The sequence below is a fragment of the Tachyglossus aculeatus genome, chromosome 1 (assembly GCF_015852505.1).
Source record: "Tachyglossus aculeatus isolate mTacAcu1 chromosome 1, mTacAcu1.pri, whole genome shotgun sequence".
Lineage (NCBI taxonomy): Eukaryota > Metazoa > Chordata > Mammalia > Monotremata > Tachyglossidae > Tachyglossus > Tachyglossus aculeatus.
In genome coordinates this window covers 28,810,708-28,828,396 of record NC_052066.1, presented here as the reverse complement: position 1 = coordinate 28,828,396, position 17,689 = coordinate 28,810,708, and the positions used below count along the sequence as shown (strand labels likewise).

At 44.5% G+C, this 17,689-nt stretch overlaps 1 protein-coding gene and 1 non-coding gene across 2 annotated transcripts in view; one reads left to right on the top strand and one right to left on the bottom strand.

The window, feature by feature from the left end:
* RAB6B (RAB6B, member RAS oncogene family) overlaps positions 1-17,689 on the bottom strand; it is a 199,328-nt gene that overhangs the window by 109,773 nt on the left and 71,866 nt on the right. The window lies entirely within an intron of this gene.
* Positions 10,188-10,325, top strand: LOC119934698. Its single transcript, XR_005452999.1, has one exon. It is a non-coding gene; the product is annotated as a small nucleolar RNA SNORA7 (small nucleolar RNA).

Sequence of the window (17,689 nt, the reverse complement as noted above, 5' to 3'; positions counted from 1 at the left end):
TGTCAGCTGTGTGACTTTAGGCAAGTCGCTTCACTTCTCTGGGCCTCAGTTCTCTCATCTGTAAAATGGGGATTAAGATTGTGAGCCCCCCGTGGGACAATCTCATCACCTTGTAACCTCCTCAGCGCTTAGAACAGTGCCTTGCACATAGTAAGGCATAGAGAAGCAGCGTGGCTCAGTGGAAAGAGCCCGGGCTTTGGAGTCAGAGGTCATGGGTTCGAATCCCGACTCCGCCACATGTCTGCTGTGTGACCTTGGGCAAGTCACTTAACTTCTCTGAGCCTCGGTTACCTCATCTGTAAAATGGGAATTAAGACTGTGAGCCCCACATAGGACAACCTGATCACCCTGTATTCCCCCACAGCACTTAGAACAGTGCTCTGCACGTAGTAAGTGCTTAACAAAAGTCATTATAATAGTAAGTGCTTAATAAATGCTATTATTATTAGTAGTAGTATTATTATTATCATTATTATTATGCAAGGTATTCGGGTTGAACCCACTTCCTGTCCCAAATGGGGCTCACAGTCTTTATCCCCATTTTACGTATGAGGAAACCGAGGCACAGAGCAGTGACTTGCCCAAGAGCACAGAGCAGACAAGTGGTGGAGCCACTTTTAGACTGTGAGCCCACTGATGGGTAGGGACTGTCTCTATATGTTGCCAATTTGTACTTCCCAAGCGCTTAGTACAGTGCTCTGCACATAGTAAGCGCTCAATAAATACGATTGATGATGATGGAGCCGGGATTAGAACCCAGGTCCTTCTGACTCCTATATCCATGCTCTATCTACTAGGCATGCTGCTTCCCCGGTGGGGTCTTCTGGAGTTTTGACTACTAACCCTCCCCACTAGCCTCCATATTAGGAGGGCACTGAAACCAACTCTAGCAGGCCCAGATTTTCATTCCAAAAATAGACAGAAGCTGAAATTGGACCCCTGCAAGATCTGTAATTTTTTATATTAATGTCTCTCTCCCCTTCTAGACTGTAAGCTCACTGTGGGCAGGGAACGTGTCTATCTTATTGTACTCTCCCAAGCGCTTAGTCCTGTGCTTTGCAGACAGTAAGTTCTCAAGTAATAATATTGATCCATTGAGCGGCACTTAATTAGGGCATGATTTTGCGTCCCTTCCTGACAGAACTTTCCCGGGCGAATGACCGACGGACGGATGTCTCTGCTCATCTCAAAGATCCGGAGGGAAAGATGCTTCACAAACCATTCTCAGAAGCCTGACAATTGCTGATGCAACCGAAACGAGTCCGTGTCCATGGCTGATTATCTCATCTGCATTGGTTTCCCCATTAAAAACAGAAAAGACACTTGCATCCCAGATTTCCCCTGGGGTGGAGGGAGGGGGGTGCTCCCATTTGGAGACCCAGGACTGTCAAATAGATTGATACTTTCTGTTCACTTTTTGGTTAAGTGAGCCTCTGTCCCTTTTCAGTAATTAGCTACCGCGACTCTGCTTTTGCAGGTCCCGCTATTCCCACAGGCAGACATCTGTCTTGGCCTTGGACAGGGCATTTAAAGTCACTGTCAATCAAGCCCTTTCCCCGCGGCAGAAATTGGCTTCCCCATTCCAGATAGATCCATAGAGCTGTTAGGATGGCAGATTCCCCGTGTAGTTTCATAAACAAGGAAAATCTCATCTGGGACTGGGGATTCATCCTCAGAATCCATTAAGTTGGGGTGGGGGTAGGGAAGGGGGGCGCCGAGCCTGAAGACTAATTCCAGGCCTGGGAATTCTCACGTATCAGAAAGGTTTTAGTCCGAACTTTCCATTGCTCGATGGAAAGCAATTTCATGTGTCGCCGGTTCGGGGCTTGGAGAGGTTACGAGAGGGAGGTGTGGGAGGGTGAAATAATAATAATAATGATGGTATTTATTTGCACATAGCGCTTACTATGTGCAAAGCACTGTTCTAAGTGCTGGGGAGAGTACAAGGTGATCAGGTTGTCCCATGGGGGGGCTCACAGTCTTAATCCCCATTTTACAGATGAGGTAACTGAGGCACAGAGAAGTTAAGTGACTTGCCCAAAGTCACACAGCTGACAACTGGCGGAGCCGGGATTTGAACCCATGACCTCTGACTCCAAAACCCAGGCTCTTTCCACAGAGCCACGCTGCCTCATATCTGACAGGCGATTACTCTCCCCTCTTCAAAGCCTTATTGAAGGCCCATCTCCTCCAAGAGGCCTTCCCTGACTAAGCCTTCTTGTCCTCTTCTTCCACTCCCTTCTGTGTCACTCTGACTTGCTCCTTTTATTCATTTCTCCACCCAACCCCATGGCACTTATGTACGTGTCTGTAAATTTCTTTATATTAATTAATTTATTATATTAATATCTGTCTCCGTGTCCCTGTAAGCTCGTTGTGAGCAGGGAAAGTGTCTGTATTGCTATATTATACTCTCCCAAGTACTTAGTACAGTGCTCCGCAGATGGTTAGCTCTTAAGAAATACGACGGACTGATTGATTGACCACTGCAGTGGTATTCAGTCAATCAACCAACCAATGATACTTATTGAGTGCTTACTTTATGCATCTAGCTGCGCTAGAAAGCAGTGTGGCATTGTGACAAGATCCCAGGCTTGGGAGTCAGAGGTCGTGGGTTCTAATCCCGGCTCTGCCACTGATCAGCTGTGTGACTTCGGGAAAGTCACCTCACTTCTCTGTGCCTCAGTTACCTCATCTGTAAAATGGAGATGAAGACCGTGAGCCCCACGTGGGACAACCTGATTACCTTCCATCTACCACAGCGCGTAGAACAGTGCTCAGTACATAGTAAGCGCTTAACAAGCTCTGCCACTGATCAGCTGTGTGACTTCAATCAATCAATCAATCAATCAATCAATCGTATTTATTGAGCGCTTACTATGTGCAGAGCACTGTACTAAGCGCTTGGGAAGTACAAATTGGCATCACATAGAGACAGTCCCTACCCAACAGTGGGCTCACAGTCTAAAAGGGGGAGACAGAGAACAGAACCAAACATACCAACAAAATAAAATAAGTAGGATAGAAATGTACAAGTAAAATAAATAAATAAATAAATAAATAAATAGAGTAATAAATATGTACAACCATATATACATATATACAGGTGCTGTGGGTAAGTGGTGACTTCGGGTAAGTCACTTCACTTCTCTGTGCCTCAGTTGCCTCATCTGTAAAATGGGGATGAAGACTGTGAGCCCCACGTGGGACAACCTGATTACCTTGTATCTACCCCAGCGCTTAGTGCTCAGTACATGGTAAGCACTTAGCAAATGCCATCATTATTATCATTATTATTATTGTTAGAAAGGGGGAAAACATACCATGACCCACGGGACCTTGGTATTCCAAGGAATCGACTGGGTTTTCCATCTAATTTTTGATCTGTTCTTGGCACGTTTACGCAGAAGAGGATGTCCCACCCCTCGCTGAGCTTGCGCCTACAATTCCTCCAAACGTTCAGCCGGGGCCCCCATCACTAGAAACCTCTGTCTCCCTTTATCTTGCCATCCGTCTGTTTACCCAGCACCTTTCAATGCATCTCCCCCTGCTTTGACAGGCTGTTATTTCTAAGCGTGATCCGATGTTTTAATAGTGTGGAGTTTAATTCCTCTCCAGGTTGCATTTCTATTAAAAGTTTCGAGTGTGACAACTTTTTCTTTCCCTTCGAAGAGCCATGGCAGGTTATTGGCTTCCTGCCAATTCCCTATACGTACACACAGACCCCCGCAAAAAAGCAAAGACGCGTTCGCCGATGCCAATTAGCCAGCAGTTTTAGCGCGCGTCTGGTGGTTCTTGCTATTTCCATTCCTGAGGGTATTTAGGTACAGAGCTTGTGGGAGGCAGGGAGATGTGGGGGGAGAGAAGGAGCCAGTCCCCTTCAATGGGGGGCATTAGGTTCTTTGAGATTCATTATGGGGGGCATTAGGTTCATAGCTTTAATTCTATTTGTTCTGACAATTTTGACACCTGTCTACATGTTTTGTTGTCTGTCTCCCCCTTCTAGACTGTGAGCCCGTTGTTGGGTAGGGACTGTCTCTATATGTTGCCAACTTGTACTTCCCAAGGGCTTAGTACAGTGCTCTGCACACAGTAAGCGCTCAATAAATATGAATGAATGAATTAGGCACTACGGTGAGAGGGGGTGGGCTGGAAGGAGGGAGTTAGCATCAGGCACCATTACTACCATTCATTCAATCAATCAATCAATCAATCAATCAATTGTATTTATTGAGCGCTTACTGTGTGCAGAGCACTCTACTAAGCGCTTGGGAAGTACAAGTTGGCAACATCTAGAGACAGTCCCTACCCAACAGTGGGCTCACAGTCTAGAAGGGGGAGACAGAGAACAAAACCAAACATATTAACAAAATAAAATAAATAGATATGTACAAGTAAAATAGAGTAATAAATATGTACAAACATATACATATATACAGGTATATATATACATATATACGGGTGGGAAGAGCCCGGGCTTGGAAGTCGGAGGTCAATCAATCAATCAATCAGTCAATCTGTATTTATTGAGCACTTACTGTGTGCAGAGCACTGTACAAAGCGCTATCACCAATAATAATAATAATAATAATTATGGTATTTGTTAAGCTCTTACTATGTGCCAGACATTAAGCACATTAAACACTCACATTCCCCAGCACTCTGAGCCATATAACCTCTTCAGCCAACTCTAACACTTATCAGTCAATCAATCAACCAATGGCATTTATTGAGCACTTACTGTGTGCAGAGCACTGTATTAACTGCTTGGGAGAGTGCAATGCAACGGAAATCATAGACACGTTCTCTGTCCACAGCAAACATACTCCAATATTACCGCTATTACTGAATTAAGGGGTAGAGTGGTTAAGCCCCATTTTCCCTCATTTCCCATTAATTAATTAATTAATGATGGTATTTGTTAAGCACTTACTATGTGCAAAGCACAGTTCTAAGCGCTGGGAAGTTGTCCCAAGGGGGGCTCACAGTCTTAATCCCCATTTTACAGATGAGGTAACTGGGGCACAGAGAAGTTAAGTGACTTGCCCGAAGTCACACATCTGACAATTGGTGGAGCTGGGATTTGAACCCATGACCTCTGACTCCAAAGCCCAGGCTTTTTCCACTGAACCACGCTGCTTCTCACCATTTCCTTCTGCATCACCCTCATTTGCTCCCTTTGCTCTTCCTCCATCCCCACCCAACAGCACTTATGTACCTATCTGTCATTTTATTTATTTGTATTGATGTTTGTCTCCCCCTCATCTAGACTGTAAGCTCGTGGTGGGCAGACATGTCACTGTTTATCATTATATTGTACTTTTTCAAGCGCTTAGTACAGTGCTCTACACAGAGTAAGTGCTCAATAAATACCATTGAATGAATTAGTATTCTTCTTCATCATCATATTTTGATGTGTATATAGCTATAATTCTATTTATTTATATTAATGCCTTTTTACTTGTTTTGATGTCTGTCTTCCCCCTTCTAGACTGTAAACCCGGTGTGGGCAGGGATTGTCTCTCTTTATTACTGAATTGTACTTTCCAAGTGCTTAGTGCAGTGCTCTGCATACAGTAATTATTCAATGAATACGATTAAATGAACTGAATGAATGAATAAATGAATTAATACCATTCATTCATTCAATCATATTTATTGAGCACTTATTGTGTGCAGAGTACTGTATTAAGCACTTGGGAGAGTACAATACGACAATAAATGGACACATTCCCTGCTCACAATGGGCTTAAAGTCTAGAGGGTGGAGACAGAGATTAATATAAATGAGTAAATTACAGATATATAAATAAATTACAGATATATGTTATATACATAGCTATTCACTTATCAATGTGTTATACATATGTGTATATATATCCTTATATGCATATAGTAATAAAGTATTCATTAAGTACTCAAATTTCCTGGCACTTTGAGCCATATAACCCGTTCAGCCAGCTCTAACACTTATCAATCACTCAATAATATTTACTGAGCTCTTACTGTGTGCAGAGTACTGTACTAAGTGCTTGGGAGAGTACAATACAACAGAATTCGTAGACATTTTCTCTGTCCACAACGAGCTTACTCCATTATTACTGCTACTACCATCACTAGTGCTACTATCATTATTATAACCACCACAGAACAAAAAAGATAGGAATAATTGTGGTATTTTTGAAGCACTCACTATGTTCCAGGCACTATACTAAGTGCTGGGGTTGATACAAAATGATAATAACCATAATTATGGTATTTGTTAAGCATTCATTCATTCAATCGCATTTATTGAGTGCTTACTGTGTGCAGAGCACTGTACTAAGCACTTGGGAAGTACAAGTTGGCAACGTATAGAGATGATCCCTACCCAACAGCGGGCTCACAGTCTAGAAGGGGGAGACAGACAACAAAACAAAACATATTAACAAAATAAAATAAATAGAACAGTAAATATGTACAAGTAAAATAGAGTAATAAATCTGTACAAACATATATACAGGTGCTGTGGGGAGGGGAAGGAGGTAGGGCAGGGGGGATGGGGAGGGGGAGAGGAATGGGGGGCTCAGTGTGGGAAGGCCTCCTGGAGGAGGTGAGCTCTCAGTAGGGCTTTGAAGGGAGGAAGAGAGCGAGCTTGGCGGATGTGTGGAGGGAGGGCATTCCAGGCCAGGGGGAGGACGTGGGCCGGGGGTCGACGGAGGGATGGGCAAGAACGAGGCCCAGTGAGGAGGTGAGCGGTGGCAGAGGAGCGGAGGGTGCGGGCTGGGCTGAAGAAGGAAAGAAGAGAGGTGAGGTAGGAGGGGGCAAGGGGATGGACAGCCTTGAAGCCGAGAGTGAGAAGTTTTTGCCTGATGCGTAGGTTGATTGGTAGCCACTGGAGATTTTTGAGGAGGGGAGTAACATGCCCAGAGCATTTCTGCACAAAGATGATCCAGGCAGCAGCGTGAAGTAGAGATTGAAGTGGGGAGAGACAGGAGGATGGGAGATCTTGTGCCAGGCATACTAAGAAGTGTATACTTCTTAGAGAAGCAGCGGGGCTCAGTAGAAAGAGTACGGGCTCTGGAGTCAGAGGTCATGGGTTCAAATCCCAGCTCCGCCAAATGTCAGCTGTGTGACTTTGGGCAAGTCACTTCACTTCTCTGTGCCTCAGTTCCCTCATCTGTAAAATGGGGATTAAGACTGTGAGCCCCCGTGGGACAACCTGATCATCTTGTAACCTCCCCAGTGCTTAGAACAGTGCTTTACACATAGTAAGGAGTTTAGTAAGTTTAGGAGGCCTTCCCAGACTGAGCTCCCTCCTTCCTCTCCCTCTCCTCCTGCTCCCCATCCCTCCCTCCTTACCTCCTTCCCCTCCCCACAGCACATGTACAGATGTTTGTACATATTTATTACTCTATTTATTTTACTTGTACAAATTTATTCTATTTATTTTGTTAATATGTTTTGTTTTGTTGTCTGTCTCCCCCTTCTAGACTGTGAACCCACTGTTGGGTAGGGACCGTCTCTACATGTCACCAATTTGTACTTCCAAAGCTCTTAGTACAGTGCTCTGCACACAGTGAGTGCACAATAAATATGATTAAATGAACAGTAAACGCTTAATAAATGCCATCACTATTATTATTATACTAAGCGCTGGGATGGATACAAGCAAATGGGGTTGGACACAGTCCCTGTCCCCCATGAGGCTCAGAGTCTCAATCCTCATTTTACAGATGAGGGAACTAAGGCACAGAGAAGTGAAGTGTCTTGCCCGGGTAATAATAATAATAAGGCCACACAGCAGACAAGTGGTGGAGTCAGGATTAGAACCTAGGTCCTTCGGCCTCCCAGGACTAAGGTCTATCTACTAGGCCAAGCTGCTTCTTTGCTACATCTGTTGCTACAACCACTACCACTGTTCCTACCTCCACTTACAGCATTCACTAATATGTCTACTGCTATTGCTACGCAGCACTTGGAACAGTGCTTTGCACATAGTAAGCGCTTAACAAATGCCATCATTATTATCATTATTACTACTGCTATTACCACCACCATTATTGTTGCCTCCTCCACTACATCCACCACTCCTGGTACCTCCACCTCTTCTTCCACTTGAAGCTTCTCAAGGAGAAGCTGGTTTCTGGTCAAGATAAATAACAATAATAATAATAATAATAATAATGGCATTTGTTAAGTGCTTACTATGTGCAAAGCACTGTTCTAAGTGCTGGGGAGGTAACAAGGTGATCAGGTTGTCCCACAGGGGGCTCACAGTCTTAATTCCCATTTTACAGATGAGGGAACTGAGGCACAGAGACGTTAAGTGACTTGCCCAAAGTCACACAGCTGACAATTGGCAGAGCTGGGATTTGAACCCATGACCTCTGACTCCAAAACCCGGGCTCTTTCCGCTGAGCCATGCTGCTTCTCAATGTGATCTGAATGAGCACTTGTGAGGAACTCTTGGAAACAATCCAGATACTTGGAGAAAGGGACAGTGGAGTCTCCTGCCAGGAATGAGGAATGAGCCTCATTCTTGAGACATAATAATAACAAAAGCAATAATAATGACAATAACAATAATAATTATTATAGTATGTATTACAGGCTTGCTATGTGCCAAGCACTATTCCAAACCCTGGGATAGATATCAGATAATCGGGTTGGACACAGTGCCTGGCCCAAATAGGGCTCACAGTCTTAATCCTGTTTTACAGATGAGATAACTGAGGCACAGAGAAGTTAAGTGACTTGCCCAAAGTCACAGAGCCGACAAGTCACAGAGCCGGAATTAGAGGGAGTCAGTCTAAAGAGCACAGGCCCCCAGTCTTAATCCCCATTTTACAGAGGAGTGCTTTAATTTTAAAGTATGTCTCCCCCTCTACACTGTAAACTCGGATAGGAACAAGTTTCCAACTCTATTATATTGTAATAATAATGATGGCATTTATTAAGTGCTTACTGTGTGCAAAGCACTGTTCTAAGCGCTGGGGAGATTAAAAGGTGATCAGGTTGTCCCACAGGGGGCTCACAGTCTTAATCCCCATTTTACAGATGAGGTCACTGAGGCACAGAGAATGATGATGATGATGATGGCATTTATTAAGTGCTTACTATGTGCAAAGCACTGTTCTAAGCGCTGGGGAGGTTACAAGGGGATCAGATTGTCCCACGGGGGGCTCCCAGTCTTAATCCCCATTTTACAGATGAGGTCACTGAGGCCCAGAGAAGTTAAGTGACTTGCCCAAGGTCACACAGCAGAATGTGGTGGAGCCGGGATTCGAACCAAAGCCCGGGCTCTTTCCACTGAGCCACGCTGCTTCTCTATTGTACTATCCCAAGTGTTTAGTACAGGGCTCTGCACACAATAAGTGCTTAATAAATGAGACTGATTGATAAATCGATTGATCTAATGGAAAGAGAACAGAGGACCTGGGTTCTAGTCAGAGTTGTGCCCTGGCCTGCTGTGTCATCTTGGGAAAGTCACTTCACCTCTCTTTGCTTCAGTTTCCTCATCTGTAAAATGGTGAAAATAATAGCTGCCTCACAGGGATAGTGTGAGAATTCAATGAGGCAACTAACATGAAAGTTCTTTGGTAAAATATAAAAGTGCTATCTTTTTAATGGTGTTTGCTAAGTGCTTACTATATGCAACGCCGGGCACAGAGTTAGCTTCACATATAACGTTAAAAAAACATTAAAAAAATCCCCTCAAAACAAAAAATCAACAAATGAATGTCTTTGTGCTCCTTTTCCTTTTGTTCTCCGTCTCCCCCTTTTAGACTGTGAACCCACTGTTGGGTAGGGACTGTCTCTATATGTTGCCAACTTGTACTTCCCAAGCGCTTAGTACAGCGCTCTGCACACAGCAAGCGCTCAATAAATACGATTGATTGATTGATTGATTGATTGATTGATTGATTGATTTAACTGCCTCTTTCCGGCTACTCAGGCCCCTTCTGCCTGAGTGGGGATTCCCACCCAAGCTGAGAGGGGCTCACTTTAATTAATTTGGAGAAATACAGACTTCGGGTGATTTCTAGACCACCTTGAAGCCACTGAAGAGAGAAACAGGGTAAGAGACACTGTGAATTTGTGGGCTGAGGATGAAGAGACACGAACTGTAACCTCAATTTTGGCTTGCTGGGTGGTGTTGGGAAAATTACTTTTTATCCTCAGTTTCCACACGGGTAAAATGGGAATGCCCTCTCAGGGTCGCACTTGGAAAGATTCCAGTCCTCTACCAATCTTGACTACAGGAGAGAGAGTCAAGCAGAGGCCTACCCATTCCATTCCTAGCTTGGCCAGTGGCTAGCGAGTGGAAAGCAATCTGCTACAAGTCAAAACTCACTCATGCCGGGCAGCAGCAGCACGGGAGAGAGTCGAGGGCGGAGACTCAAGTTCACTACATGGAAGGAGGCAACCGTAAACCGCTTCCGGATTTTTATCCAGAAAACTCTATGGATCCACTACCAGAAAGACTGCAGGTGGAGATGGGACATTCTGGGAGAGATGTGTCCGTGGTGTCGCTATGGGTCGGAGATGATGCAACAACATTATGGCAACACAAGAGCAGTGTGGCTCAGTGGAAAGAGCCCGGGCTTTGGAGTCAGACGTCGCGGCTTCAAACCCCAGCTCCGCCAATTGTCAGCTGTGTGACTTGGGGCGAGTCACTTCACTTCTCTGTGCCTCAGTGACCTCATCTGTAAAATGGGGATGAAGACTGTGAACCCCCCGTGGGACAACTTGATCACCTTGTAACCTCCCCAGTGCTTAGAACAGTGCTTTGCACATAGTAAGTGCTTAACAAATGCCATTATTATTACTTGCATATAATAATAATTATGGTATTCATTAAGCACTTTAATTTCCCGGCATTCTGAGCCATGTTAACTCTGACACTTATCAATCAATCAATAATATTTATTGAGTGCTTACTGTGTACAGAACACTGTACTACCACTTAGGAGAGTACAGTACAGCAGTAGAACAGATACATTCCCTGCCCACATCGAGTTTACAGTCTAGAGGGGGAGACAGACATTAATATAAATAAATGTCATTTATGAATTGATTCCTTCCCTCCTCAGAACTCTTAGATATATTTTCTCCCATTTTATTTATTTTCATCACCCTGGTTATAAAGACTCTTACACAGCCTCTCCTGTTAGAGTGTAAGTTTCTTATGGGCAGAGAGTCTTCTACTTTATTATTCATTATTCCCAAGGACCTAGTTCAGCAAATGGGCAATCAATACATAATAATAATAATAATAATGATAATAATAATAATAATAATAATTGTGGTATTTGTTAAGTGCTTACTGTGTGCCAGAGCTGGGATACCAGCAAATCGGGTTGGTTACAGTCCCTGTTCTGCATGGGATTCGCATTCTCAATCCCCATTTTACAGATGAAGTAAGTGTGGCCCAGAGAAGTGAAGTGACATGTCCAAGGTCACACAGCAGACAAGTGGCAGAGCAGGGATTAGAACCCATGGCCTTTTGACTCCTAGGCCTGTGCTCTACTAGTAATACCACTATTACTGCTACTATCATTACTATTACTACAGCGTGGCTTAGTGGAAAGAGCCCAGGCTTGGGAGTCAGAGGTTGTGGGTTCTAATCCCAGCTCCACCACTTATATAACTTGGGGCAAGTCACTTAACTTTTCTGTGCCCAAGTTACCTCATCTGGAAAATGGGGATGGAGACTACAAGCCCAACGTGGGACAACCTGATTACCTTGTATCTAACCCAGTGCTTAGAACAGTGCTTGGCACATAGTAAGCATTTAACAAATACCACCATTATTATTATTACTATCAATCAGTGGTATTTATTGGGTGATTGCCACATGCATAGCACTGTACTAACCATCTGAGAGAGCACAATACAACAAAACTACCAGATACGTTTACGGCTCATAATGAGCTTAAATAATAATAATGATGGCATTTGTTAAGCGCTTACTATGTGCAAAGCACTGTTCTAAGCGCTGGGGGGATATAACATGATCAGGTTGTCCCACGTGGGGCTCACAGTCAATCCCCATTTACAGATGAGGTAACTGAGGTTCAGAGAAGTTAAGTGACTTGCCCAAGGTCACACAGCAGACATGTGGCGGAGGCGGAATTTGAACCCATGACCTCTGACTCCAAAGCCCGGGCTCTTTCCACTGAGCCACGCTGCTTCTCTAACTTCTTTTAGACTGTGAGCCCACTGCTGGGTAGGGACTGTCTCTATATGTTACCAACTTGTACTTCCCAAGCGCTTAGTACAGTGCTCTGCACACAGTAAGCGCTCAATAAATACGATTGATGATGATGATGATGATATTACTTCTATTATGCTTACTTCTATTACCATTAGTAACTGGTGTATTTGTTAAGCACTTACGTGCCAGGCACTATACTGAGCACAGGGATAGATACAAGTCTATCAGAATAGGCACAGTCCCTGTCCCACATGGGGCTTGCAGTCTCCATCCCTATTTTCCAGATGAGGTCATTGAAGCACAGCAGACTAGCCCAAGGTCGCACAGCAGACAAATGGCAGAGCGGGGATTAGAACTCATGACCTTCTGACTCTCACACCCTTGCTCTATTTACTACGTCATGGTGGTCCTCTGCTAACATTACTACTACTTCTAGTTTTGCAACAGTTGAGCCATAGGCCTTAAAACACTCAATCACTTTGTCCCCTCCCTGATTCTCTTCTACAACTGGCCCACAAACCGTGTTTCTCTAATGCCAACCTACTCATTGCACCTAGATCTCGTTTAACACGCCGCCGACCCCTCGCTCTTGTCCTGCCTCTGGCCTTGGAACACTCTCCCCCTTCATATTTGATAGACGATTACTCTCTTCACCTTCAAAGCCTTATTAAAAACACATCTCTTCCAAGAGGCCTTCCCCTAATAAGCCCACATTATTTGATAATAATAATAATAATGATGATGGCATTTGTTAAGCGCTTACTATGTGCAAAGCACTGTTCTAAGCGCCGGGGGGGATACAATGTGATCAAGTTGTCCCACGTGGGGCTCACAGTCTCAATCCCCATTTTTACACATGAGGTAACTGAGGCTCAGAGAAGTTAAGTGACTTGCCCAAGGTCACACAGCAGACTTGTGGTGGAGCCGGGATTCGAACCCCTGACCTCTGACTCCAAAGCTCGGGCTCTTTCCACTGAGCCACGCTGCTTCTCTAATAATAATGATGGTATTTGTTAAGCGCTTACTATGTGCAAAGCACTGTTCTAAGCGCTGGGGGGGGGGGAATACAAGGTGATGAGGTTGTCCCACGTGGGACTCACAGTCTTAATCCCCATTTTACAGATGAGGGAACTGAGGCTCAGAGAAGTTAAGTGACTTGACCAAGATCACACAGCAGACATATGGTGGAGCTGGGATTTGAACCCATGACCTCTCACTCTCTTCACCTTCAAAGCCTTATTAAAAACACATCTCTTCCAAGAGGCCTTCCCCTAATAAGTCCACGTTTCCTCATCTCCCATTCATTCCTTCATATTTATTGAAGGCTTATTGTTTGCACAGCACTGTACTAAGCACTTGGAAGAGTACAATACAACAATAAACCAACATATTCCCTGCCCACAATGAGTTTACAGTTTGGGGTGGGGGAGAGACAGGCATTAATATAAATGAATTACAGATATGCACATAAATGCTGTGCTGTTGGGAGGGGGGAAGAGCAAAGGAAGCAAGTCAGGGTGATGCGGAAGGGAGTGGGAGAAGAGGAAAGAGGGGAAGGCTTAGGGAAGGCTTCCTGGAGGAGGTGTGATTTCTAGACTGTGAGCCCACTGTTGGGTAGGGACCGTCTCTATATGTCGCCAACTTGGACTTCCCAAGCGCTTAGTACAGTGCTCTGCACACAGTAAGTGCTCAATAAATACGATTGAATGAATGATTTCAACAAGGCTTTGAAGGTGGGGAAAGTCATTGTCTGGATGATTTGAGGAGGGAAGGCGTTCCAGGCCAGACACAGGACATGGGTGAAAAGTTGGTGTTGAAATAGGCAAGATCAAAGCACAATGAAAAGGTTAACAATAGAGGAGTGAAATATGTAGACTGGGTTTGTTTTAGGACAGTAACAAGGTGAGGTAGAAGGGGGCAAGTGCTTCAAAGTGTTGGATGGAGTATTTTAAAGCCAATGCTGAGGAGTTTTTGTTTGATGTGGAGGTGGAAGGGCAACCACTGGAGTTTTTTGAGGAGCGGGATGACATGTCCTTAACATTTTTGAGAAAAAGTGATCCAGACAGCAGAATGACGTACGGACTGGAGTGGGGAGAGGCAGAAAGCTGGGAGGTCAGCAAGGAGGCTGAGGCAGTAGTCCAGGTGGGATAGGATGAGTGATTGTATTAACGTGGTAGTAGTATGGATGGAGAGGAAAGGACAGATTTTAGCGATGTTGTGAAGGTGGGTGCCAACTTGTACTTCCCAAGCGCTTAGTACAGTGCTCTGCACACAGTAAGCGCTCAATAAATAGGATTGATTGAATGAATGAATGAATGACAGGATTTAGTGATGGACTTAATATGTCGGTTGAATGACAGAGAGGAGTCAAGGAGTCCATACTTCACACCGCTGCCCGGATTGTCTTTGTCCAGAAACGCTCTGGGCATGTTACTCCCTTCCTCAAAAATCTCCAGTGGCTACCAATCAACCTGCACATCAGGCAAAAATTCCTCACCCTGGGCTTCAAGGCTGTCCATCACCTCGCCCCTCCTACCTCACCTCCCTTCTCTCCTTCTCCAGCCCAGCCCGCACCATCTGCTCCTCTGCCGCTAATCTCCTCACCGTTAGGCCTCGTTCTCACCTGTCCCGCTGTCGACCCCCCGGCCCACGTCATCCCCCGGGCCTGGAATGGCCTCCCTCTGCCCATCCGCCAAGCTCGCTCTCTTCCTCCCTTCAAGGCCCTACTGAGAGCTCACCTCCTCCAGGAGGCCTTCCCAGACTGAGCCCCCTCCTTCCTCTCCCCCTCCTCCTCCTCTCCACCCCCCCGCCTTACCTCCTTCTCTTCCCCACAGCACTTGTATATATGTATATATGTTTGTACGTATTTATTACGCTATTTATTTATTTTACTTGTACATATCTATTCTATTTATTTTATTTTGTTAATATATTTGGTTTTGTTCTCTGTCTCCCCCTTCTAGACTGTGAGCCCACTGTTGGGTAGGGACCATCTCTATACGTTGCCAACTTGTACTTCCCAAGCGCTTAATACAATGCTCTGCACATAGTAAGCACTCAATAAATATGATTGATTGATTGATTGATTACTCCAAGTTTATGTATTTGTGAGACAGGAAGGATGGAGGTGCCATCTAGTGATGGGAAAGTTAGGGGAAGAACATGGTTTGGGTGGGAAGATAACTTCTGTCACCCTTGCAATTTCATTGGACCATTTGTTCACCCCTCCCTCCACCTCACAGCACTTAGGCACATATTCATAATTGATTTATTTATATTAATATCCCTTTCCCTCTCTAGACTGTAAGGTCACTGTGGGCAGGGAACATGTCTACCAAATCTGTTATAAGCACTTAGTGCACACATTAAGCGCTCAATAAATATAATTGACTGTTTGACTCTTCTATTACTACCACTGCTACTACCAGTATTACTACTAAGCATATTCTTTACCAAAAATCCTGGTTATAGCGTTATTCACCAAATTAGAAATGCCATTTCCCCCTGGAAGCATTCCCCAGCCAATCCCCCATCTCTCCAGGTTATCTCATCCCATCAGCCAATAATAATAATAATAATAATGTTAGCATTTGTTAAGCACTTACTATGTGCAAAGCACTGTTCTAAGCGCTGGGGAGGATACAAGGTGATCAGGTCGTCCCACGTGGGGCTCACAGTCTTAATCCCCATTTTACAGATGAGGGAACTGAGGCACAGAGAAGTGAAGTGACTTGCCCAAAGTCATCCAGCTGACAAGTGGTGGAGCAGGGATTAGAACCCATGACCTCTGATTCCCAAGCCCAGGATCTTTCCACTGAGCCACACTGCTTCCACAATAATAACATTGCCAATAGTCACATGTCAAGCAATCAATCAGTCAGTGGTATTTATTGAGCACTTACTGTGTGCAGAGCACCGTACTAAGCGATTGTTGGAGTACAATACAATAGAGTTGGCAGACATAATCCCTGCTCTCAAGGAGCGTGCATTCTAGTGGAGGAGGAAATAAGTTACAAGAGGAAGCAACTAAGCAAACAAATGCTTAATAAAATACCGTGTGCACAGTAAGCATTCAATGAATAGATTGATCGATTGAACAAAGTATAAAGATATGTAGGTAAGTGATCTGAGGGTGGGGGTGGTATCAAAATGCTTAGGTGTTCAGACATGAGTGCGTAGATAATAGTAATGATGGTATTTGTTAAGCGTTTACTATGTGCCAAGCACTGATCTAAGCTCTGGGGAGGTTACAAGGTGATCAGGTTGTTCCATGTGGGGCTCACAGTGTTAATCCCCATTTTACAGATGGGTAACTGAGGCATAGAGAAGTTAAGTGACTTGCCGAAAGTCATAAACCTGACAAGCGGCAGAGACGGTATTAGATCACACGATCTCTGACTCCCAACCCTGTGATCTTTCCACTAAGCCACATTTCTTCTCTCTAAGCCACGCTGCTTCTCTGGCAAAGAAGATGACACTGAAGGGAGGGAGAATAAGGTGGGGAGATGAGTCTGGAGGGGGCTTCTTGGGGGAGATATGATTTTAGTAGAACTTTGAAGATGGGAAATTAATAATAATAATAATAATAATAGTAATAATAATAATAATAATGGTATTTTTAAGTGCTTACTACGTGCCAAGCAGTGTTCTAAGTGCTGGGGTAGATACAAGGGAATCAGGTTGTCCCACGTGGGGCTCACAGTCTTAATTCCCATTTTACAGATGAGGGAACTGAGGCCCGGAGAAGTGAAGTGACTTGCCCAAGGTCACACAGCAGATAAGTGGCAGAGCCGGGGTCAGAACCCACATCCTCTGACTCCCAAGCCTGTGCACTTTCCACTAAACCACGCTGCTTTGCTGCCTTTCAGATAAGAGAGGTGGAGGGAGTTCAGGGTAAGAGAAAGAGTGTGAATGAGGGGTTGATGGAGAAAAAGATGAGAACGAGGTGCAGTAGGAGGGATGGTGTTAATATTTGTTAAGTGCAATGTGCCAAACACTGTACTAATTGCTGGAGTAGATGGAAGATAATCAGTTTCCACATGGGGCTCATATTCTAAGTAGGAGGGAGCACAGGTAGTGAATCCCCATTTTGCAGATGAGGGAACTGAGGTCCAGAAAATAATAATAATAATGATAATATATAATAATATAATATACAATGATATTGTTATTATTATGGTATTTGTTAAGTGCTTACTATGTGCCAAGCACTGTTCTAAGTGCTGGGGTAGATACAAGGTAATCAGGTTGTCCCACATGGGGCTCACAGATTTAATCCCTATTTTACAGATGAGGTAACTGAGGCACAGAGAAGTTAAGTGGCTTGCCCAAGATCACACAGCAGACAAGTGATGGAGCCAAGATTAGAACCCAAATCCTCTGACTTCCAAACCTGAGTTCTTTCCAGTAAGCCACACTGTTTGTCCAAGGTCACACAGCAGGAAAGTGGCGGAGCTGGGATTAGATTGGATCATTCCGGAGCGTGAATTTC